General features: G+C 49.5%; 1 long non-coding RNA gene and 1 other non-coding gene across 3 annotated transcripts; both read right to left on the reverse strand.

The window, feature by feature from the left end:
* Window positions 1-778: 778 nt before the first annotated feature.
* On the reverse strand, window positions 779-885 carry LOC114109463 (U6 spliceosomal RNA). The gene has a single exon (XR_003586149.1). It is a non-coding gene; the product is annotated as a U6 spliceosomal RNA (small nuclear RNA).
* An 8939-nt stretch (window positions 886-9824) lies between these two features.
* On the reverse strand, window positions 9825-21336 carry LOC121817211 (uncharacterized). Of its 2 annotated transcripts, XR_006057003.2 has the most exons (3): window positions 21281-21336; window positions 11115-12185; window positions 9825-10772 (listed from the first exon to the last, which is right to left on the reverse strand). It is a non-coding gene; the product is annotated as an uncharacterized LOC121817211 (long non-coding RNA). The 2 variants fall into 2 exon arrangements; XR_009597346.1 differs by lacking the exon at window positions 21281-21336 and having other exon boundaries at window positions 11115-17925.
* Window positions 21337-23229: the final 1893 nt, after the last annotated feature.

Raw genomic sequence — 23229 nt, forward strand, 5'->3', positions numbered from 1 at the left:
GGCTGGTGTAAACAGTGCTGCAGTGAACCCGAAGGTGCATGTATCTTTTTGGAATTTTACTTTTGTCTGGCTGTATGCACAGGAGTGGGACTGCTGGGTCATATGGTAATTCTACTTTTAGTTTTTTGAGGAAACGCCATACTGTTTTCCATAGTGGCTATACCAAGTTACATTCCAGCCTACAGTGTAAGAGAGTTCCCTGTGCTCCATACGCTCTCCACCTTTTATCACTGTAGACTTCCTACTGATGGCCATTCTGACCACTGTGAGGGAGTTCCTCATTCTAGGTTTTATCTGCATTTCTCTAATAATTAGCAATATTGAGCATCTTTTCACATGCTTTTGGCCATCTGTATGTCTTCTTTGAAGAAATGTCTGTTTACGTCTTCTGTTCGTTTTTCAATTGAGTTTTTGTGGTTGGTGAGTTGTATTATGAACTGCTTGTTTATTTTGGAAACTAAGCCCTTGTCGGTCACATCTTCGCAAATATTTTCTTTCATTCCTTAGGTTGTCTTTTTGTTTTGTTTATGGTTTCCTTTGCTGTGCAAAAGCTTGTAAGTTTGCTTAGGTCCCATTTGTTTATTTGTGTTTTTATTTCTATTGCCTTGGGAGACTGACCTAAGAAAACATTGGTATGTTTTATGTCAGAGGATGTTGTGCCTATGAGCTCTTCTAGGAGCTATGGTGTCAGAAGTGCAGATTTTTCAAAATAAATTCATTTATTTTTAATTGAAGGATAATTAGTTTACAATATTGTGTTGGTTTCTGCCATATATCAAAAAATATGGAAGACTTCACGAATCTGCGTGTCATCTTTGCACAGGGCCCATGCTGATCTTCTCTGTATCGTTCCAATTTTAGTATATGTGCTGCCAAAGCGAGCACAAAAGTGCACATTTTTAAAACCTCACCCATAAAAGGTGTCCCCTCTTCCCAGAGGGATCTTAACACAACTGGTACGTCCCATTCACCCAGCTTGGGATACAAACCAGTCGTCTCTCTTCTATTCTTTGATCACCCAGCTCCCGCCTTCCCACATCATCTAGAAGAAAATTCCTTCCCTGGACGTTCTCTGTCCCCATCTCCCAGTATCCTTGGGCCTTACAGACTCTTGCCTTGAAATGCCTGGTGGAGAGCGAGCGAGAGTCTGCCCAGTCTTGTTCCTGGTAATCGCGTCTGCGGCTGCCACATGGTATCATCACGGAAGACTGGTCCTGAAGGGGTGGGCAGACTCGGGGTCAGAGCCACTGTGCAGGCTGCCCCCCGGCTCCAGAAACGCAGTGCTCACACACAGCTGTGTGGCCCAAGAATACAAACATGCCGTCTGCAGCTGATTCAGCTGTGCACAGCAGCCTGGCTCACACAAACCTCCCCACAGCTGGGATGCCTCAACTTGGGCTCCAGGGTGGCAGTTCTCTGATGCGCATTCACATATGCTTAGCCTGCTCTGTGTGTGCAGTGGGAGGAACATCCAACCGCAGCTCCCACCCTGCCTTACTACGTCCCCTGCTCCTCAACCCCCGTGAGCCAGGCTCACCAGTTCAGGCCTCCCTTCCTCGTGAGCTCACCTTTGGGCCCCTGGGTGTCCTCTGGTCAAGGAGCTCAGTCAAGATGACCCAACCCCCCAGGAAGTCCTAACCTCTCTGAGCATCAGCAGTCATCTCCCCTTGACTCCCCAGTCACTTAGCTTCCACTTTTCCACCTAGGAAGCCTGTTGTTCAGTCACTCAGTCATGTCCGACTCTTTGCGACCCCATTGACTGCAGCATGTCAGGCTTCCCTGTCCTTCACCACCTCCCGGAGCTTGCTCAAATTTATGTCTATCAAGTCGATAATGCTATCCAACCATCTCACCCTCTGTCATCCCCTTCTCCCCCTTTTCCCTTCAGTTTTTCCAGCATCAGGGTCTTTCCCAATGAGTCAGTTCTTCCCATCATATTGGAGCTTCAGCTTCAGCATCAGTCCTTTCAATGAATATTCAGGACTGATTTCCTTTAGGGTTGACTGATTTCATCTCCTCGCAGTCCAAGGGACTCTCGAGAGTCTTCTCCAACACCACAGTCAGTTCAAAAGCATTAATTCTTCGGCGCTCAGGAAACCTGAGACTGAATTTTGTCTTCCTCAGAATTTGTATGTTGAAATCGTAATCTCTAGTCCCCCACACTTTGACCTTTTTGAGGGATTTTGTTTGTTTCTAAAATATTTATTTATTTGCCTGTGCCTGGTCCTAGGAGAGGCACACAGGATCTTTGATCTTCTTTGCAGCACGTGGGATCTTTAATTGCTGGCATGCAAACACTTATTTGCGACATGTGGGATCTGTCCCCTGTCCAGGGATCAAACCCAGGCCCCCTGCATCGGGAGCTCAGAGTTTTAGCTACTGGACCACCAGGGAAGCCCCAGCTGCGACCTTTTATGGAGATCGGGCCTTGAAAGATGTAATGAAGGTGAAAGTAAGGCATATAGCGGACCCGGCTTTAGCTTGACTGGTGGCATCCTTATAACAGGAAGTGGTTAGACCAGAGACCTGGACAATGAGAAGCCATGTGAGAATGTAGGGAGAGAGTGGCCAACTACAAACGCAGTGAGAGAGAAGGCAACCCAGCTGACACCTTTCTCTTGGACTTTTGGCCTCCAGAATGGTGAGGAAAACTGTGAAATTAATTAATTTATGTTGCTCAGGCCACCCACCCTGCAGTGCTTTGTTAGGGCTGCTCCAGCAGAGGAACAGAAAGCCCTTTGCAAACTTTCCTACCATCTCCCCTCTCTGCCTCCCCAGGGGTTTGGGGAAGGGCCAGCCTTGTTCTGATGCAAAAGGTGGTCACTTTTCCCCTCGGACAACACTGCCTCCTCATTTGACACTTCGTGATGAAGAGGAACCATTCACATGTTCGCAGTGGCTTCCCACATCCCCCAGCCAGAAAAGGAGCTGGCAGCTGCTTGCCTACAACATTTCATTACCGTAATCAAAGCTACGCAGCTGCCCCCACCAGCATCCCACTCCCCAGCTCTGGCCTAAGAGCTTTTGTCTTGTCTTGCGTAGTGAAGCCGCAGCTTGAGTCCCCCTAATGCCCTAGCAGGGTAACGACACTCCTCTCTGCTTTGTTTCACCTTCCAGAATTGGAGAGGGTATCTATAGAATGTTGTTTTCCCCAAAAAATAAAAAAAATTGCTGCCTGGAAGGTAGTCACTGCCCTCATAGACAGAAAAGAACATGCATCTCCTTTCCCTCACGTGCAGAGCTACCTTGAACGCCCCAGCAACTTCCCCCCAGAGGTATCCAAAGACACGCTGGACCCCAGAGACAGGAGCCACGGCTAATTCGGTTCCCTAGGTCACACAGTAAGGGAAGGTGGTGGTGCAGGCAGAGAGAGAGAGGCTGGTGCTTCCTATCCGCTCACAGGGCTGCCGTACACTTTACATTTCCCAAAGGCCATAATTATTTCCTGGAGAAGAAATTCAAATGACCCAGATAGTTAATTCAGTGAGACTGGCCCAAAAAAGTATTTACCTAAAAGGCAGTTTTGTCAAAAAGAACATCACAACATGGCCAGGGTTTGCTGTCCCCTAGATCTTAGGAGTTCCCTCTGCATGGAACACAGAGGAGGCCCAGCAGAAGCCTGTCTCTGACCGCCTCCATCTCCTTTTCTATGTCCATCTCCGACCTCCTAGGACCCCCTTTTCTAGCCTCCAAGGCCCCAGGTTCTCCCCACCCCCACGTCTGAGCCTCAGTCTCACAGTGACCACCCCCTTCTGTTTCCCTGGTACATATACTCGATCCCTCAGTACAGGGAGCTCAGCTCTGAGTCAGGAGGAAACTCACTGGTGAAATTAATTCACCCAGAAACCGCTGTGTGGCCAACCATGTTCAGGGCCCCTGGATGAGGGACAGTTAGATGGGGGCCAGGCTGTCACTGGGCGCGTAGGAAAATGGAGCTGAGGTGCTCCACGAAAGCACAAGAAGGTATCCTGTTTGATGGGGCTTCCCAGGTGGCGCTAGTACATGCCTGCCAATGCAGGAGACATAGGAGATGCAGGTTCGACCCCTGGGTGGGGAAAATCCCCTGGAGGGGAGGGCATGGCAACCCACTTGCCTGGAGAATCCCAGGGACAGAGGAACGTGGCAGGCTACAGTTCATGGGGTCGCAAAGAGGCAGACGTGACTGAGTGACTAACGCACACGCATGCATCCTGTTCGATACCTGAGACTGCATAAGCCTCAGCTTTCTCCTCGACAAAACCAGAATAGCAGGACCTCACTTGCAAGGATATTTTTGTGCTTGCTTGGAAAGGATCAAACTTATGTGGGGATGAAGAAATGGGGTAAAATGTCCAATGAGAGTAAGGCAGGAAGCCGGAGACTGCGGGGGCCCATCTGTAAATTCCATGCGTTTAGTGCTGCATGGAAGACAGTCCTCGGGCCAAACCAGGACTCTTCTCCAGCCTCCTTGGGGTTCCGAGAGTAAGCCCAGCGTCTCTGAGTTTGGTTTGCACCTCCCCACACACTGGAGTGTTACAAGCATAGCTCGGGATCAACAGGACCCCTGGTTTTCGAGTGTCAATCTGGCCTCCCCAGTTGGAACACAAGCCCCTTGTCTGTTACAGGGCATTTCTGTCTGCCCTGCAGACAGGGGCACAGAGCGGCTACAGAGTAGCCCCTCGGTAAATATTTGCAGCTTGTCTGCCGGGAATGAGGTTTGACGTAGGCCAACCACCTCAAGAGACCTCCTGCCACCTCTCGGCCTGTGGCTGCCTCTCAGACCTTGAGGCCACAGACAGGATGTGACTTCTACCAACTGTGGACAGAAGAAGCCTCTCCTTGGTACCCTGAGGGGAGGAGGCGCCAGGCTGGTGTCCCGAGGGCTGCAGGGCCTCATGGAGAGCCCTGTGTACACCGCCCGGGCTCGGAAACCCCCAACCTGGGGGCATGGGGAAGGGTCCAGGGAAAGCTGACTTTCATTGCTGGCCAGAGCACCAGCACCCGAGCTGTTGGCGGCAGGGCCCACGGGAGAAAGGGCGGAAGGGAGGGCAGGAAAGCCCAGCTGAGCCCCGCACTCTGCGGTGACGTGGGGCCCTGGCCACGCCCGGCCACCCGGCTGCTCCCGGCGGGGAACCAGCTTCCTTCTGTGGTCTGACCCTGGCCGCCCGCCAGGACGTCCACAAGAGCCTTGTGATGTGCACTTTTGAAATGTGTCGGTGGCGCGGAATGGCATGTCTGACTGGTGTTTGATGCCCGTCTGCGTTTACGTCTCTTTCCCACGCCCACGGATGCAGACAGGTTGTGTGTGGGAGCCATGCTGTCCGGCGGTCCCGAGCCCTGGCTGTGTGTCTGGACACACTTCCTTTTACCTTCAACCTGCCCTCCATCAGGGGGAGGACAAAGAAGACGAAAGTGGGGGTGGGGTGGGCTATACTTGATATCAGCTGCTGAACTTTGCATGAAGTTATTTTTAACTTCATGACAATTTCCCAAGCTGCTATGGCCCCCATTTTACAGGTGGGGAAACTGAGGTTCAGAGAGGTTACATCTTTGGTACAGAGTAGCACAGCCAGGGCATGGTGGAGCAGAGACTCGACTCCAGCCCGTCTCCCTCAGCAACCAGGCTTTGCCCAGACACGCCACGTCTCTTAGGAGGATGGGTCTTTCTAGAATCTGCCTCCTTAAATGTGGAGGTGGCAGCCGCCACTCCTCACATTTCTACTGCCTGCGCCCGCCTCGCACATGACCACTGGCATCCAGAGTTTGAGAAGAACCGAGATAGGCCAGGTCTGCTCACTCCAAGTTCAGGGTTTGCTTCAAGGGCGTTTGTCTTAATTTGGGTTGTTAGTTCTCACGGTATGTCTGTCAGACTACAGAAATGACTGTGATTACTCTTTTCCCATGATTTTCTTGTTTCTCTACTGGATTATTATTTTTTTCTTTGCTCTGACTCCAAAGCTTATATTTATTTGCTCTTTTAGCAAGAAAAAAAAGAAAGAAAATAATGTGTACATGTCAGTTCTAATCTCCCAGTTCATCACCCCTTCTCCTTCCCTTGCTGTGTCCACAAGTCCATGCTGTACCTCTGAGTCTCTATTCCTGCCCTGCAGATGGGTTCATCAGTACCGTTTTCCCGGATTCCACATACATGCGTTAATACTCGGTATTTGTTTTTCTATTTCTGGCTCACTTCACTCTACATGACAGATGCTAGGTCCATCCACGTCTCCACAAATGATCCAATTTTGTTCTTTTTTCTGTCTGAATAATATCCCATTGTATATATGTACCGCATGTCTTTTATCCATTCATCTGTTGATAAAAATAGATAACTTGCGGGAGCCCTCTGCCCAGTGCAGGGAACTCAGTTCAGGGTCCCGTGATGACCCAAATGAGAAGGATGGGGGCTGCTATTTATCGATTACGGCAGCTCCTGCTCGGCACACACTTTGACTCCAGTAAGGTCCCTGGGCGGTCTCTGGGCAACCCAGACGAGAATGAGGTGTGACGCCTTCCATGGCAGTGACGGAGTCCAGCCTGTTCCCAGCCCTGGGAGAAAACGGCTGTAACTGTACAGACCCTTTCTTGGGGGTGGGCATTCCCCTAAGGATTGGAATCGGAGACCACCTCGGTCACTGGAAGGCCACCCCTAGAAAGCTATAGGCGAGCAGTAGGAGAAGTGGGACAGGATAGGTAAAACAACACGGGGGTGCTGACAGGCAGGGCACTGACGTGGGCACTTGGGGTGCTCTGGGAAACTGTTGACAGGCCTCAGAGTTGTGCCATCCAGGAGATGAGGTGGGTGCAGGATTTATCCACAGTCGTTGGCTCGGTTCTGCTCCCAAAGCCAAATGCACTTGGGGTCAAAGTCCTCAGGCAGAGCCAGGCATGCCTGGGATCAGAACGTGCAGCTGTTGACTGATGAGCGCTGAGGGAGTGTGGGCAGGGGGCCGCCATGGTGGTGCCATGCCAGACACCCAGAATGCAGCCCAGGGCGCTTGGCCTCTCCCCCTCCCCTTCCTTATGGGTTTAGATGGGCACCATGCTATCGGAGGGGCGCTGGGTCACCTGGCCTGTTTGCATACATGCCTTCTTGGGCCAGGGAAGAAGGAATCAGGAGTCACTTCCCAGTTTGGGGAAGCCAGAGGGAGGTATAGATGAGGCCCTTGGGGTCGTCGTCAATCGAAGGGAAAACGAAGGGGACTGACCCAGAGATGCCTCAGTGCACTGGGCGCAGAAGCTAAGACCTTGGAGGACCCCCCGCAGAGTGGGAGGTCTGCAGTGAACGCCTGCAGTGATCCTAGGGGCTGCAGTCTCTTCGTGGGAGTGGGCCACTAGAAGCGGAGATGACCATGAGGCACAATCAGCTGTGGCTTCTCTTGCAAGCTCAGGGAGGCACCGGAGCACGGGAAGGAAGACAGCATCCTTGCAGACTCGGGGCGGGGCGTGGAGGGGACAGTGCTGCGTCACATCCCTTCTCATCACTGGGCAGCGAAGCCACTGCCGATCGTCCTTCTTCCCTCTGTCTCTGTGTCTGTCTGGTTTCTCTCTGCTTCTCCCTGTGGACTTCTGTCCATTGATCCTGTGTGTGTCTGAGATGCTCACCATCACCTCCTGTCTCCACTCTCTCTCTTCCTTCTCTCTCTTCACCTCTCCCTCATCTCCTTAGGAGACCTGGGTACCCCTGCGGGAAGGCTTGGAGTTTCCATGCGGGGAGCTGCATAAAGAACTGGCCTCAGGGCACCAGGCGTACATATCCAAGTGGCATGCTGCCTGTGGAGGCAGTGGACCTGGGCCTGAGAGACCCATCCATTGCCAAAGGTTGCTCCCCGCGTCAGGCACTCAGACACCGGCAGCCTTCCCTTCACGCATCTCCTTTTAGCCATGATCAACATTTCAAAAGCGATTGCACAGGCTTACAGTAGGTTCCTATAATTCACCCAAGGGTTGCGCCTGCCTGCCGCTGGGAGACAAGCCGCATTCTTCTCTCCGAATGAGCTATTTTTAAGACCGCTCTTCCCCCCACCCTCCCTTCCAGTTCCATCGCAGGCCAAGCGCTGAATTAGATTCTTTCTTCATTTTGTAGGCTCCCCCTCTCTGGTATTATATAAAACCATTTCAGCCCTTAAGGAGTTGGCATCTGACATCCACAGCTTCTGGATCCCCAGAACAGAGAAGGGAAGACATAAACAAAAGGGAGGGAAAGAAATGTTCTCTTTCCGCGCCAGCAACAAGAATCGTCAGAGAGTTAAATAGTAACAAAGTATTTGGTGTTAATCTTTAATATTCCCAGGAACTTGTCACCTCCTCCTTCAGTCCCAGAGCTGCCGTGCTCTGAGTGATTCTGGCGCCTCTCACAAGATATCACACCTTCTATTATGCTCTAAAAAAAGTACCCACCAGAGGGGAGTTCGTAGTGATTAGACTGCCAAAAAAAAAGGCAAGGTGCTCATCGCTGTTTACAAAGAAGTAACTGAAAAGGATGAGCCACTGGTTCCTTTACTGTCAGTCTTCTCTATTTTAAGCAGACCCTTCCCTGAGCTCATCCTCTGTTGCGATCGCTCCCCCTTCCTCAGGCTCCAGAGCCGAGGGTGGTGTTTGGCAAATATCTAGGGATGCAGGTGATGTTTAGGGGCACAACTCGGAGTCTGTGCAAGCTGGCAATGACAGAGTCAGGAGAACATAGGTGAACCAAAGCCAAGGGAGCAGATGAGATAAATAGTGTAAGATGATTGTGTAGACAACCAAGGAAACAGGGATGCGACCAAGTTCTCGGGTACTTCTACATTTAATGATGGGCAGAGTAAGAGGATCGGAGAAATGGACCATAAAGTATGGATGTGAGAGTTGGACCATAAAAAAGGCTGAGCACTGAAATTGATGCTTTTGAATTGTGGTGTTGGAGAAGACTTTTGAGAGTCCCTTGGACTGCAAGAAGATGAAACCAGTCATTCCTAAGGGAAATCGGTCCTGAATATACATTGGAAGGACTGATGCTAAAGCTGAAGCTCCAAAACTTCGGCCACCTGATGCAAAGAGCTGACTCATCAGAAAAGACCTTGATGCTGGGAAAGATTCAAGGCAAAAGGAGAAGGGGGTGGCAGAGGAAGAGGTGGTTGGATGGCATCACTGACTCAGTTTGTGCAAACTCTGGGAGTTGGTGATGGACCGGGAAGCCTGGCATGCTGCAGTCCATGGGGTCATAAAGAGCAGGACATGACTGAGGGACTGAACAGGAACAGTAAGAGGATCCCCAAAAAGTAGACTGAAAGCCATTGGAGGGAGCAGGGCCCTCCAGAAGCCAAAAAACACCCTGAAGAGTGCGCCTTCACCAGTGGGGACAGGAGTCCATGAATAAATGCCCCCAACTTCCTCCTCAAGTGGGTGGCATCCCCCTTGCTCACAGAGGCAACCTGCTCAAGTGAACTCACCCTAGATGAGCTTCCTTCCCTCCCCTGTCCCACTTCCCCAAGCCTCTCCTAGCTCGATCCGCTTTGGGGGACCCTCCACTAAGAGAGCCTCTGTGAGCGCCCTGCGGGTGTTACGATGACGCTGTTTCTATGACTCCATGCTTCTGTTCAGGGCAGGCTAATGCCTGAGCCTTCCCACAGGGCTCCAGCTGCAGATCAAGGGATTTATTACGAAACACAGAGGCCTGTATCTCCAGGTCATATCTTCCCCGCTCCTGCCGGCTCTGGCTATGACAGATCAGACTGCTCCCTAAATTTAATGCCCTGCTGAGCTACGACAACCACCACCACCACCAAGAAAAAAAGAAAAAAGGGAAAGGAAGAAAGAAGGAAACTTCACCAGACACTCCTAAGAAAATAAATATAATCTATGTCTCTGATGGCGAGGTCAGGAGATATTTTATTTTCACACATTTATGCTGCACCTTCACAGGCCGAACCCATGAATCCTCAGTCTTTATCTTGAAATATATATTAAACGGGCATTAAACTGAGTGATAGTGATCGCTTCTCACAATAGCCTCAGGTCTCGTTGGGAGGAAGCAGTTGGCAATGCTGGGCCCATGAGGCAGGAAGGCAGCTCTCCCTGGGGGAACTGGGGGCCGTGCCTCTGGTCCTTCTTGGGGCCAGTCCTGCTCATCACCTGCTTGCCTCAACTGAGCCCTTGGAAAATCAAGCCACACAGGGAACCTGGCCTTTCAGGTCTCACTCTACCCAGCATTTATTTATTTTTTAAAAATATTTCTTTTATTTACTGTTTATTTATTTGGCTGCTCCAGGTCTTAGCTGTGGCACACCAGGTCTTTGAGCTTCACGGCAGTGTGGGGGGCCTTGGGGCTTCCCTGGTGGCTCAGTGGTAAAGAATCCTGCCAATTCAGGAGATTCGGGTTCGATCCCTGAGTCAGGAAGATCCCCTGGAGAAGGAAATGGGAACCCACTCCAGTATTCTTGCCTGGGAAATCCCATGGACAGAGGAGCCTGGTGGGCTACAGTCCCTTGGGTCGCAAAGAGACACAACTTACTGACTGAACACAACTAAGCCCCAGCAACAATTGGGATCTGAGCCGCAGCATGCAGGATCTAGTTCCCTGGCCCGGGATCGAACCCTGCCCCCTGCATTGGGAGTGAGGCATCTTAGCCACTGGCCCACCAGGGAAGTCCCTCCCTGGCCTTTAAAGGAAGCACTGTTTCTTGGAACTGTCTTCCTGGGGATAAACAGCACTGAAGCAAGAAGTTGCTTTGAGGTTGAACTTTAGTGTTTTCAGTATTGCTTCAATCCAGATTTGAAAGTTTGGCTTGCCATGTGAAGTCCGTGTCCACATTCTAGAAAGACAAAGCAGGACAGAGAGAATGGTAATGAGCTAAAGAATAACCCTGCTTCATCTCGCTCCCCATTTGTGTCAAGAAAATGTATGGTAATGCTTAACCTTTTTTAGGTCAAGGACACCTGAGGTGCTGAGGAAAGCTCTGGACTTCATCCCCAGAAACATACACATTTACCCAAACATGGGGAGTGCCACCCACCTTTCCACCAGCCCTCAGACGAAGCACCTCTGCTAAACAAGGAAGAGGAAGAAGGGTGGAAATAAGAAGGAACAAGAAGAAGAAAGAAAAAAGGATGAGAAGAAGAAAACGCTTGAATGGCACTTTATAGTTTAAAGTCACCTTCACATATGTTCACTGGTGCACACCACGGGCAATGGCACCCCGCTCCAGTGCTCTTGCCTGGAAAATCCCATGGACGGAGGAGCCTGGTGGGCTGCAGTCCATGGGGTCGCAGAGAGTCGGACATGACTGAGCAACTTCACTTTCACTTTTCACTTTCCTGCACTGGAGAAAGAAATGGCAACCCATTCCAGTGTTCTTGCCTGGAGAATCCCAGGGACAGGGAAGCCTGGTGGGCTGCCGTCTATGGGGTCGCACAGAGTCGGACATGACTGAAGCGACTTAGCAGCAGCAGCAGCAGCAGCAGCAGCAGCACGCCATGGGAGGCCAGGTCATCCGGCCATAGGAAGACATCAGAGGGGCTCCCAACCCCAACCTGGGGATGAAAATGGCTCCAAGGCATCTTGAAAGAGGGGCTTCCAAATTGAGATCCTGAAAGATGAGTGGGAATCCACCAACCAAGAGGGGAAGAGAGAGGATTCAAGGCTGAAAGACGAGCAGGTGGAAAGGTCTTGAGGTAAGGGAAATGGAAAGATAGGGGTGGGTTAGAGTCTATTTAGGCTTTGTTAATGATTAGTGATTGACTGATTAAGGCTGATGAGGGGGGAAAGGAGCATGAAGGCCCTGCTTGGTCAGCCAAGTGGTGGGAAGTCACGGTTGAGGGCAAGAGTACTGCTTGTGCCAACTGGCAGTCAGAAACCTGTAGAATAAATTAATAAAATATTTATGAATTTTACAAATGTGTTGCAACCATAAAATCCTCACCCATAGGCCTGGAAGAGACTTCAGAGAGCATCTCAGCCAGTATCTTCACTGGCACATGTTTCCAGCCACAGGTAATGAGGTTGCAGAGGTAGGGACCAGCCAGGCTATGGAGGGAATCAGCTGAACCAAGAATCTGGAATGCTCATCCTAGCAACGGTGTGCTGGATGGCCTGATGGGAAAAAAAGACTGAAGAAAGATGGCAGCAAGAGTGATTTTCCTTTAAGCCTTGGGCGTCAGAAGAAACTGAGTCCCTCACCGTGGCCTTCAGCAGCTCACATCACCACTGCAGGACTCCCCGTTGCGACCTGTAAGAGGGGAGATCTTGACATTTATCTCAGGTGTGAAATGGGACAGCATCTCAATGCTTGGCACACAGTAGGTGCGTCACAAATGTTGGCTGCTTTGTGACGTCCCCAGTCTGCCTCCCCACCCACTCGACCTCTGCCTTCTGAAGATGCTCTTACCGGAAGCCCAGCTCACGGTTTTCCCGCCTCTCTAAGTCCACCCTCTCCAGTCCTTAGCTCAGAACCCTTCCTCACCTCTTGGCTTCCCTCCATGGGGCCAGTGCGTCCAAGAAGCATATAAATGTGCATGGCCAGGGCTGACGATGCGATTGTCTGACTGGACATTTTCGGTTGACATGTAGAAGCCTGTAAGTATTGCCTCCCATCCCATTTTAAGACAGCGCACTGGCTCAGATATGTTAGGAAGACGCCTCTCATGTATTAATTATGCACCTAGTAATTACACAGGAGGGTTCTGGCAGCATTATAGGAAGGGATGGGCAACTGAGCAGCCGGAGAAAGGAATGATGAGATCGGCTTTTGCCTCGCACTTGAGTCCAGTCTGAATTCCAGAAAAGACTTTCCCCCATCCTCTACCTGCAAGGGATGGGACTGTCCAGCCCCTGGTCTGGTGGGCCAGCTGAACTGCTTATGTGGTGGGGATGGTGTTCGATTACTTCAGTCGTGTCCCACTCTTTGCGACCCCACGGACTGCCAGGTTCCTCTGTCCGTGGGATTCTCCAGGCAAGAATACTGGAGTGGGTTGTTATTCCCTTCTCCAGGAGATCTTCCCAACCTAGAGATCGAACCTGCATCTTTTAAGTTTTCTGCATTGCAAGACATGATCTTTACCACTAGCGCCACCTGTCATAAAGAGCATCTGTGTTCCTGACCCTAGGGCCCACCAACTGTCCAACGCACCCCCTTTTTAAGAACAGCTTCAGGAAGAGCCAAGGGAAGGTCATCCCCACACTCAGTGTCCACTTCCCATCACGGGTGCATTGCTGCACAGAAGAGGAATGGCCATCTGAAAGCTAAGGAAATGTGTGTGCAAATCTATTTTGCACGCACGAGGAAGAGAAAGGCTAGGGAGCTTGGAAACTCAGAGCTTGGGCCCAGGACGACGACCCATTCCGCCTGGCTCACAACCCTAGGAGCCCCTCTCTGGATCCAGGAACCCTGTGTACCCCCCAGAAAACCCTTCAGGCCCCACTCCAGAGGAGCCAGGCCATGCCCTGGGAGACCATTAACCTCTGGAATCAGCAATGATGCCTTCCCAGGAGTGATCAGCAACCAGCAACTGCCAAGGAAAGGCCCCCGGGTCACCTGATGGTGAAAAGCTGACAGCCATCCAAGGACATTCGACGCCACCCCCCGCCCGAGGATTTGGCAACTGCAACCAAGATTCCCGTCTGTGGCCCTGGACCTCCTTGGGGAGGATGAATCTGTAAAAATATATGTGGCTCAAAAATATGTGGTTATTTATTTACAAGGCGGTGCTATTGAATAGCTCATTTATCCTGAGAAAAAAGTAGGCCAACTGAGTGGCTTCAGGCGATTTGAAACAATCTAATGGAATCTTTTAATGTGTTTAATAAGATTTTTAATAATCTAAGGAACACATGTTCATGGTAAGAAGATGAAAAATAAGAACTCTTGCACATAAGTGACACACGGGTCCACAAAGGTACATGCCCAAGAATGTTCTCTGCAGCATTGTTTGAGATAGTAGGGAAACAGAAGCTACTTAAATGTCCAGCAATGTGGAAAGGGTTGAGAAAACAAACGTTCACCTTTGTAGCATGGAGAACGGCTTAGTGCTAGAGTCAGACACAGGACAATATACACGGCACCGAAAAGCTGCTTAAAACTCCATGTATGGAAAAATTACAAAGTTTCATGCATTTACAGAGAAAAAGAGTCTGGAAAGAAACCCACTCAATGGATATGTATTACCCCCAAGGAGGAGTTAGGGAAGGGTGAGAGAAGCGGAGACCTTTGTTTTAACTTATGTACATCTGAATTCTTTGGAAGTCTTACTTTTCTAACTCAAAATAAAGAAAATGAGAAAACCCACATAAATAAAGAAAAACTGTGTATAATACAAACCTAGAAATAACCCTATTTAGTATACATGCCCTCTTCCAGGTTTCACTACACAAATAAGATTGTCTTCATAGCTTAAATTTGCCTTAAAATAATATGCATTACTTTCCAAGTCAATAAGCAAACATTGTGTTTTTAAGGACCGCCTTCTGGTCCACTGCCTCTTTAAACAATTTCTTATTAGTAGGCATTTAGGTTGCTTCTAATTTATTCTTTCTTTCTCTTTCAAACAAAAACAATGCAGTAATGAGCATCCGTAATACTAGATCGTTGCGCATAATCACAGTTATGTCCCTAGAACTAATTCCTAGAAGTAAAATTATTGGGTTAAAGGGTAGGTGTATTTTAAGGTTCTTAACGCTTATGGCAAAATCACCCTCCAGAAAGGTCACAAGGTCTATAATCCCTTATCCACAAAACTCTGAAAACTGAAAATGCTTTAATAAGTTTAACAACTAAACTCATTTGGTGGCAGACCCTGACCGGCATGGACACAAGGCTATTTAAAGCCTTTCATTTATCCCACGAAGTATGAGTATTTATACATTTCATGCAGGCACATAAATGTGTGTATTGCCCTGATTCCTACAGGGAGTGGTATATGAAGTACAATTTATACATCGTGTTGCCTTTCAAAGATCTGGAAAATTCTAAATTCCAACACATTCCTGTCCCCAAGGGTTTCTGGTAATGGATTATGGACGGGTGTTAATTTACGCTCCCCCGGCAATGCTATTTTCTTCATGTGCTCACCAACACTCAATTTTACAAGTTGTTTTCATCTTTGCCAACCTGATTTTTAACAAACATAAATGAGGTAGGGCACTTCTTCCAAGTGACCTGGCCATTTGAACGCCTCCTCACTTAGCCTATAAGCTGCTGTCTATGGCTCTGAGTACATTGGCTCCAGCACCCCTTGGTGAGGCCTTAGGCCTCTGCACCTTAAAAATACAGTGTTTGAGGGACTTCCTTGGTGGTCTGAAATTCCCAAGTGGCACCAGTGATAAAGAACCTGCCTGCCAATGCAGGAGACCTGAGAGACGTGGGATCTGGGTTGGGAAGATCCCCTAGAGGAGGGCATGGCAATCCACCCCAACATTCCTTCCTGGAGGATCCCATGGACTGAGGAGCCTGGTGTGCTGTAGTCCATAGGGATGCAAAGAGTTGGACACAACTGAAGCAAATTTTTTGGGCTCCAAAATCACTGCAGATGGTGATTGCAGCCATGAAATTAAAAGACGCTTACTCCTTGGAAGGAAAGTTATGACCAACCTAGACAGCATATTCAAAAGCAGAGACATTACTTTGCCAACAAAGGTCCGTCTAGTCAAAGCTATGGTTTTTCCAGTGGTCATGTATGGATGTGAGAGTTGGACCATGAAGAAAGCTGAGCGCCGAAGAATTGATGCTTTTGAACTGTGGTGTTGGAGAAGACTCTTGAGAGTCCCTTGGACTGCAAGGAGATCTAACCAGTCCATTCTAAGGGAGATCAGTCCTGGGTGTTCATTGGAAGGACTGATGCTGAGGCTGAAACTCCAGTACTTTGGCCACCTCATGCAAAGAGTTGACTCAATGGAAAAGACCCTGATGCTGGGAGGGATTGGGGGCAGGAGGAGAAGGGGATGACAGAGGATGAGATGGCTGGATGGCATCACTGACTTGATGGACATGAGTTTGGGTAAACTCTGGGAGTTGGTGATGAACGGGGAGGCCTGGCATGCTGTGATTCATGGAGTCGCAAAGAGTCGGACACGACTGAGTGACTGAACTGAACTGAAGCAAATTAGCGCACACACACACACATGGTGGTACAGTGGTTAGGAATCTGCCATGCAATGCAGGGACACAGGTTCTATCCCTGATCAGGGAGAAAAGACCCCACATGGGGCAGAGCAACTAAGTCTGAGAGCCGCAACTAGAGAGCCCATGCGCTGCAACAAAAGATCCTGCAGGCCACAACTAGCACAAATAAATAGAATAATTTAAAAAACTATGTATATAATGTTTGTTTGGTGACTTGGAAAGAAGTGCATGATATATTATTTTAAGGCAAATTTAAGCATCTTATTTGCGTGCTGAAACTTGGAAGAGGACATATGCACTAACCAGGGTTGCTTCTAGGTTTGTGTTATGCATCGTTTTCCTGTGTTTATCCATGCTGCTGACACCTCTCCACACCCTCTCAGGGACCACTGGCCCAAATGCCCCATGTCAGCACTTCCTCTGCCTTTATGGGAATTTCCTCACCCTCAACCTCCTTCCTGGTCTCTGGGTATTACTTCCTGCAGGCAAGAAGGGACACCATTCTTAGCTAACTCATCCAGTCATCAGCTGGAGGAGTGGTCCTACAGCAGAGAAATGCGGCCCCTGGTAACTCCAGGGTTACTCCAGGAAAATCCCTCGTTTCCAGGAGGCCTAGGTCTCTGATGGGGTTGCTGGGTCCCTGTAGATTCTAGTGAAGCCTCACTGTGATCATAACCCATGCCTCTGCCATTGAGGCCAACCCTCCTTACCAGAGTCATTCTGCCCGTGGGGTTATATTCTCTACCACCATCATTTACACCAGTCAAAATGACCTTGAAATTGTACATAGAGCCGTATGTGCTTAGTCACTCAGTCGTGTCCGACTCTTTGCAACCCTGGACTTAGCCCACCAGGCTTCTCTGTCCATGGGATTCTCCAGGCAAGAATACTCGAGTGGGTTGCCACGCCCTCCTCCCGGGTATCTTCCCAACCCAGGGATCGAACCCAGGTCTCCCACGTTGCAGGTGGATTCTTTACCAGCTGAGCCACCAGGGAAGCCGATAGAGCCATTTAGGGAGATTGATCCCAGCACCTGGTATCCTTGGGGTCAAGAAGGCTATAGGCAGCCTGGGAGACTGACTCCAGGGAGTCCTTGGGGGGTGGGGAGTACTGGGAACAAGAGATGCCAGTAGCAACATGATCTCCAGGACCATGGACTGTCACTGTTGCCTTGGGCGTCTCAGAGCTGATGGCTTTGCCTGCCTCACCCATACACCTTCGAAGCTGAGAAACAGCCCCAGGCTGATGCATGCCAATTCCCATCTCTGCCCCCAAGTCCTGAGCCCGTCATGGAATTACCGCAGGCTAGGCTGAGGTATCGGGAACACAAGTGCAGGGGCTGCCACTGGGGATGTGTCCCAGAGGCGCCTCCTGGGCCTGGGGAAGGGCCATCTGAATCCTGATAATGCACATCCCTGAGAACCTGCAGCTGCCACCAGTGTAGACAGGAACAGCAACAACAAAGAGTCTTGATGCAGAGCCTTCCAGAAGACATATGCAATCATCCATGTCCTCAGGACAAACAGTATCTGATCTCCCCAGACCACGGAAGCTGGCTTTGAGAAGTGAACCGACAGGATATGCAGGTATTTCTAAAAACAGCGTATTTTTCATGGCTCTTAATCTGGGGGTACTAACTGGGTTCATACTTTGGTTCTAGCACTCAGCAAAGCTATTTAAATTTCCCATACTTTTCTCATCTGTAGAGTGGAGATGGTTATTAGGGTCAAAAGAGATTGTATGGGTAAGGTTCAGGAAACAGTGCTGACTGTGTAGTGAGCACTCAGTAAATGCAAGCTGCTGCTGTTGTTGTTTTATTATTACTTTGAATGGTTATTAATATTATACTAGATGAAGAATAAACATGCCTTCGATCAGGAGCCCGAAAGCTCACTAGGGGAAGCAGTAGAGAGAACAAGAAACAAAGAAGGGGTCAAGGCTGGAATTCTGATTGCCAGACCACACAGAATCTCTCCCTTCTTCTGGTTAATAAAGTGAATATGAGATGATGCAGAGAAAGAGGCTGAGCCCCAAGATACACAGCAACTCTGGGACTGCAAGGAAACCCACCCCCACCCTCCCGACGCCCCCCACCCCCCACCGCCCAGGACTCTGGAGGGCTGGGCAATGAGCCCTTAACCTGCAGATGCGAAACCCATGCCTGTAGACCCAGGGACATGCTGGTGGCTTAGGGCAAGTCGTTAAGAGGGGAAGAGCATATGCAGAAAGAAAAAGTTTGGAAAGAGAATTTTTGTTTAAAACTGCAAAACTTCAAAGGCACTGAGAAGAAGTCAGAAGACTGAAAGGTGTTAAAGGGGAACAGAGACCTGAGGTGTCTGCCTCTTGCCCTGGGGTGGTCTTAGCACTTTCCCCAAGAGAAAAGCAGAAGCAAAGATGGAGGGCGTCAGTGAGATGTCACCATCTCTATAATTTTTGCTTCTCCATGGCCAGCCCATCCAGGGTTGGGGATGGGAGGGCAAGGGCCTATGGTCTGAAGCTTCCCCGCATCATGGAGAGACAGTCAGGCTGGAACCCTGGCGAGGGGGCTCAGGGAAGAGGGAGGCACAGGTGGTGGGTCTGAAGCAGGAAGGGTACAGGGGTCGTGTAATGAACAAGCATCCACTTGATCAATCTCAGCTGTGCATTCTGTACTCGGGGCGGCAGCTCTGGGCCCTGTGTGGACAGCCTTGCCCTCCACCCACACTCCATGGGAACCAACCACAGAGGCAGAGAAGTGTCTGTGGCCCACTTATTCATACCAGTTTTCAAAGCTGCAGGACTTGACCTGCTGCTCTATAAATGCCAGTTATGCCCACCCTTGGTAAAATCAGTGAGAAACAGAATGCCACAAGAAGGCAGAGGCTCTGGGACTGAAGAAATACCAACAGTGGCTTCAACCCGCCCATTTTAGGAAACAAGAGACCTTCTTGGGGTTAAGGGCATATCATCAAAGAGTTGTGAAGGATTAGCTCAGGCTAACAAAATGCCTTCATGAACTTCCAAGCTAGAGTTCTAAAATAAAATGGCAAAAGGGAAAGGGACCCAAGACATTCCTACTTCTTTTCTGTGCGTATATATGGGGGTATGGGTGTACATGTATGGATGCATGCATATGCAAATACAAAAGATTGAATATTTGCTGAACATTAATTCAGTCTGATGTATCACTATATATGTGAACACAGTATATAGAGAAAAAGGACTGGGAGCAAATATACCCAAAATGTCATTAATGGGATTCTGCAAGGTTGGACTACAGGGAATCCTTTTCTTTTTGTGAATTTCTCAAATTTCCAATGTTCTGAGTTTTGTTTCAGTTTTCTTAGAGAAGATGTTAGATCTCAGTGTCCTGTCTCTCAGGGGGTTCCTTGACCTTGTACAAACATACCCACCTTGTCCCAAGCAACCTCATGTCAACCGTGTGTGAGGAGGCACAGCCGTTGAGTCTGAAAAAGTCCTGCTGTGTCTTTCTCCCATGCTGACTGCTCACAAAACAAAAATGAATTTTTCCATGGTAACCTCCAGCCGCCTCAGTTAGACACAGAGGCCACACTGGCAACTCTTAACTAACTGGCAGCTTCGTGCTCTGCTCCTCTTCGTAGATAGGACTTGAGAGGAAAGTCTGGAACAACAGTCAGCACGCTGTTGGGACTAGGTTGGTTCAAACTGGCCACTGTTATCTGGGTGGTAAGATCAAAGATGACTGCTATCTTTTTTCTTTACACTCTTAGAACATGAATTTTAAAAATTATATATTTGACAGTTTATTTAGCTTTATTTTAGGAGGGAAAAGAGAAGATAAAACTTTGTTGCTTCTCCCTGCCCTCAGGAGAAAAATTCAGTCTCTTTACTCAGTTCATGAGGCCCCATGTGATCTTGTCCCTGACGAGTTAGTGACATTTTAAATGTTTGGTTGAACCATATGACGGTGCAGTTTTTCGTAGTCGAAGATGGTCCGTTATGGGCAACTTTATGTGCTTGAGTTCACTTAGGACCCTCATCCTCAACCAGATGCTGCCCCTTGGCCTGCAAAACCCAACCGCTGTCTACTCCCATCTTTCCCTGCCTCGACTCACCCCTGCTGCCTTACTAAATAACTCCTGCCCTTTCTTCAAGTCTTCCAGTCTGTCATTTCTTCCAAGAAGCTTTGGATTCTGAATTAAGCACCCCTCCTCTGAGCTTCCCAAGCATCCGTCCTCATTCACTCACTCAGTCGCTCAACAAATCATCATTAAGCACCAATTACATGCCCACCGAATTCCAGGCAGTAGGGACATGGTAAAGACAAAGTCAGTGACCCTTAGTCATAGTATACTATAGTCCTGTCGGTTTCTTATTGCTCATCTCCTCCACCAGAGCCCGAATGCTTCCATGTCTGTACACCATGAAACAGCCACGGCTCCACGTACCTGACACATAATAATCACATTCTCATTGAATGAAAAATAAATGGATTGCTCAAATTTATCAAAGTAGCGTATAACCGATCTTATTTCCCTTCTGTTCTAGTTTTTTTTTTTTTTTTTTTAATGTAATTACTCTCACAATTTATCATCTGACGAAAGGAAACAGCTGATAAAAGAAGTCCTCCTTTGTTCTGGACTTCCTGGCCGGGTCTCACAAGTCCTGTTTGCTTTGACTGCCTCTGGAGTGTTTGCCCAGTGAGGTCAGGGAAGGGAAGGGAAGGAGAACACCGCCCGCCTGTTGTTGGAGCCGCAGGAAGCCAGCTGCGGTGAGAGGGGGTGGGGATGCGGGGGCGGAAGGACAAACCCCAGCCTGGGGAGAGTGTGCCCTCCACAGCCATACCAGCTTCAGGACCTGCCCAGCAAAATCTGCCGGTACGTGTTCAGGTCCTAGCATTGAAGGATACTGGAGGCCAGATGGGGAAACTAAGACCCCAAGCAAAGTCAGCACTTGATGAGATCAGAGAGCCCTGTGACAAGGCCAGAGGCTCAAACCCTAACTTGCACGTTTTGGAACAGAGCTGGAGGTAGGGCAGAAAGGTGTCTAAAACTCCTAGTTTCTGGCTGCTGCTCAAACCACATGACTTTGGGTGACCCACCCCCCACCCCTCTTCACTAAGCATCTATTATGCTCCGGCACCTGTCTTGGTAGGCAGTATTGGGAGATGCAAATTCCTGCCCTTAACAGTCCCCCCAGTGGGAGTGCTGTCTGACTGGTGGCGTCCATAAAGTTGTGCAACTCACCTGGGTGACTCAGAACCGGAGGACCTGGAGCCTTGGAAGAGGGAAGCAGCCTCTCCAGCCTGCCCCTCCCCGAAGCGGAGGCTCTGCTCCCTGAGTCCCGCCTCCTCACGGCGAAGCTTTTACTTGGTGGAAGCCTGCAGTAGTCCTGAGAACCCAGACGGCCCAGGAGAGGGGTCAGAAACACCCCAGTTGTTGACCATCTACAGCGGGCCAGGCCCTATGCCAAGGCCTACACACGCAGTGTCCTTTGATCTTCAATACTGTTCTTTACAGATTAAGAGACCGGAGCTTTAAAGAGAGGGTGGAGAGGACTGAGTTCTGAAGTGTCCGCCGTGAGGCCCCCAGCACTGCTTTGCTTCCTTGCATTCATTAAACATTAGCACAGGGCTCCCAAGCATGCCTTCTGTAGCACATGGTCCAGAGCACTTCTGTTTGCCCATACTGGACAGCACAGATTTTAGAGAACACTTCCATCATCTCAGACAGCCCTATTAAACAGCAGTGAACTAAGCAGTGAGCAGCAGGCCGCTCATAAAAGCACTTTTCCACCCCCTGCATCTTCTGCTCTCATCCCTTCCAAAAGTGGCCATGGAGTAGAGGATGTCACAGGAACTCAATAAATATTTCTGAAATAAATGATGAGGATCTGGTCCAAGGAGCAAGAAGGAAGTGGCTGCAGTAGTGAAAGTAAGCCTGATTTAATCAAGAAATGTTCACTACGTGATGGAGAGCTTGGGCAGACTGAAAGGTCCTTCCTTCATCACCCATCCCCACCCATGAAAACACAGAAATGAATGGTGATATAATTTATTGGAGCAATCAAGTCCATACCTACCCATCGCCGCTTCCAATGACTCGTGTCTGCCCATGTGCACTTGCAGTAAAGCTTTTCAACCGGACCAAAGAGTGCTTAGCTCTGAAGCAGGCAAAAGCACCTGCTAAAGTGAGAGCTAGGATCCCGGAGTTCCTGAAACTCAGTTCCTTTATGGTGCTGATGGGGAACCTGGGGCTTGGTCTGTGGTCGCACAGCTAGGCCGAGGCAAGGCTATTCTCCTGCCCACTTGGCACCTGGAATTTAGGCCAGGATGAGAGCAGACACTCCTTGTCAGGACCAAGGAGCAAGGAGCTCAGGTGGCTAAAGAGCCAAGGTTGAGATCAAGAAGATGAAGAGATCAAGGACAAAATAAGACAGTCAGTTGGGGACAACCCCAGAGCAGTAGGGTCGACCAGTGCATGTTAAGAAGGGGATGGCAACTGGAAGGAAGAGCCAAGTCTGGCAGCCTCCCCCGTTGGAGAGGATAATGGGAACAGTCACTTGTGCACACTGCTGATGGGAGTGCATATTGCTCAGAGGATAACTTAACATTGTCTAGTGGTGCTGGTGGTAAAGAACCCACCAGCCAGTGCAGGAGATGTAGGAGATGTGTGTTTGATCCCTGGGTCGGGAAATGGCAACCCACTCCAGCATTCTTGCCTGGAGAATCCCATGGACCCAAGAACCTGGCGGGTTACAGTCCCTGGAGTCTCAAAGAATTGGACATGACTGAAGCAACTTAGCAGCAGAATTTAAAATAAGCATCCTCATGACTCAGAAATCTCACTACTTTTCTAGAGAAATATCTGCACGTGTGCACAGAGACACGTACAAAACTTCATGGCAGTATTTCCTACTATCATGAGAAACTAGCAAAAACGTAAATGTCCAGCCACAGAGACAGATCCATCAAAAGCAGTATATCAAACTAGGAGTAAAACCACCATATGACCCAGCAATCCTACGCCTAGATCTATACCTTGCTGCTGCTGCTGCTGCTGAGTCGCTTCAGTCGTGTCCGACTCTGTGCGACCCCATAGACGGCAGCCCACCAGGCTCCCCCGTCCCTGGGATTCTCCAGGCAAGAACACTGGAGTGGGTTGCCATTTCCTTCTCCAGTGCAGGAAGGTGAAAA

The sequence above is a fragment of the Ovis aries genome, chromosome 19 (assembly GCF_016772045.2).
Source record: "Ovis aries strain OAR_USU_Benz2616 breed Rambouillet chromosome 19, ARS-UI_Ramb_v3.0, whole genome shotgun sequence".
Lineage (NCBI taxonomy): Eukaryota > Metazoa > Chordata > Mammalia > Artiodactyla > Bovidae > Ovis > Ovis aries.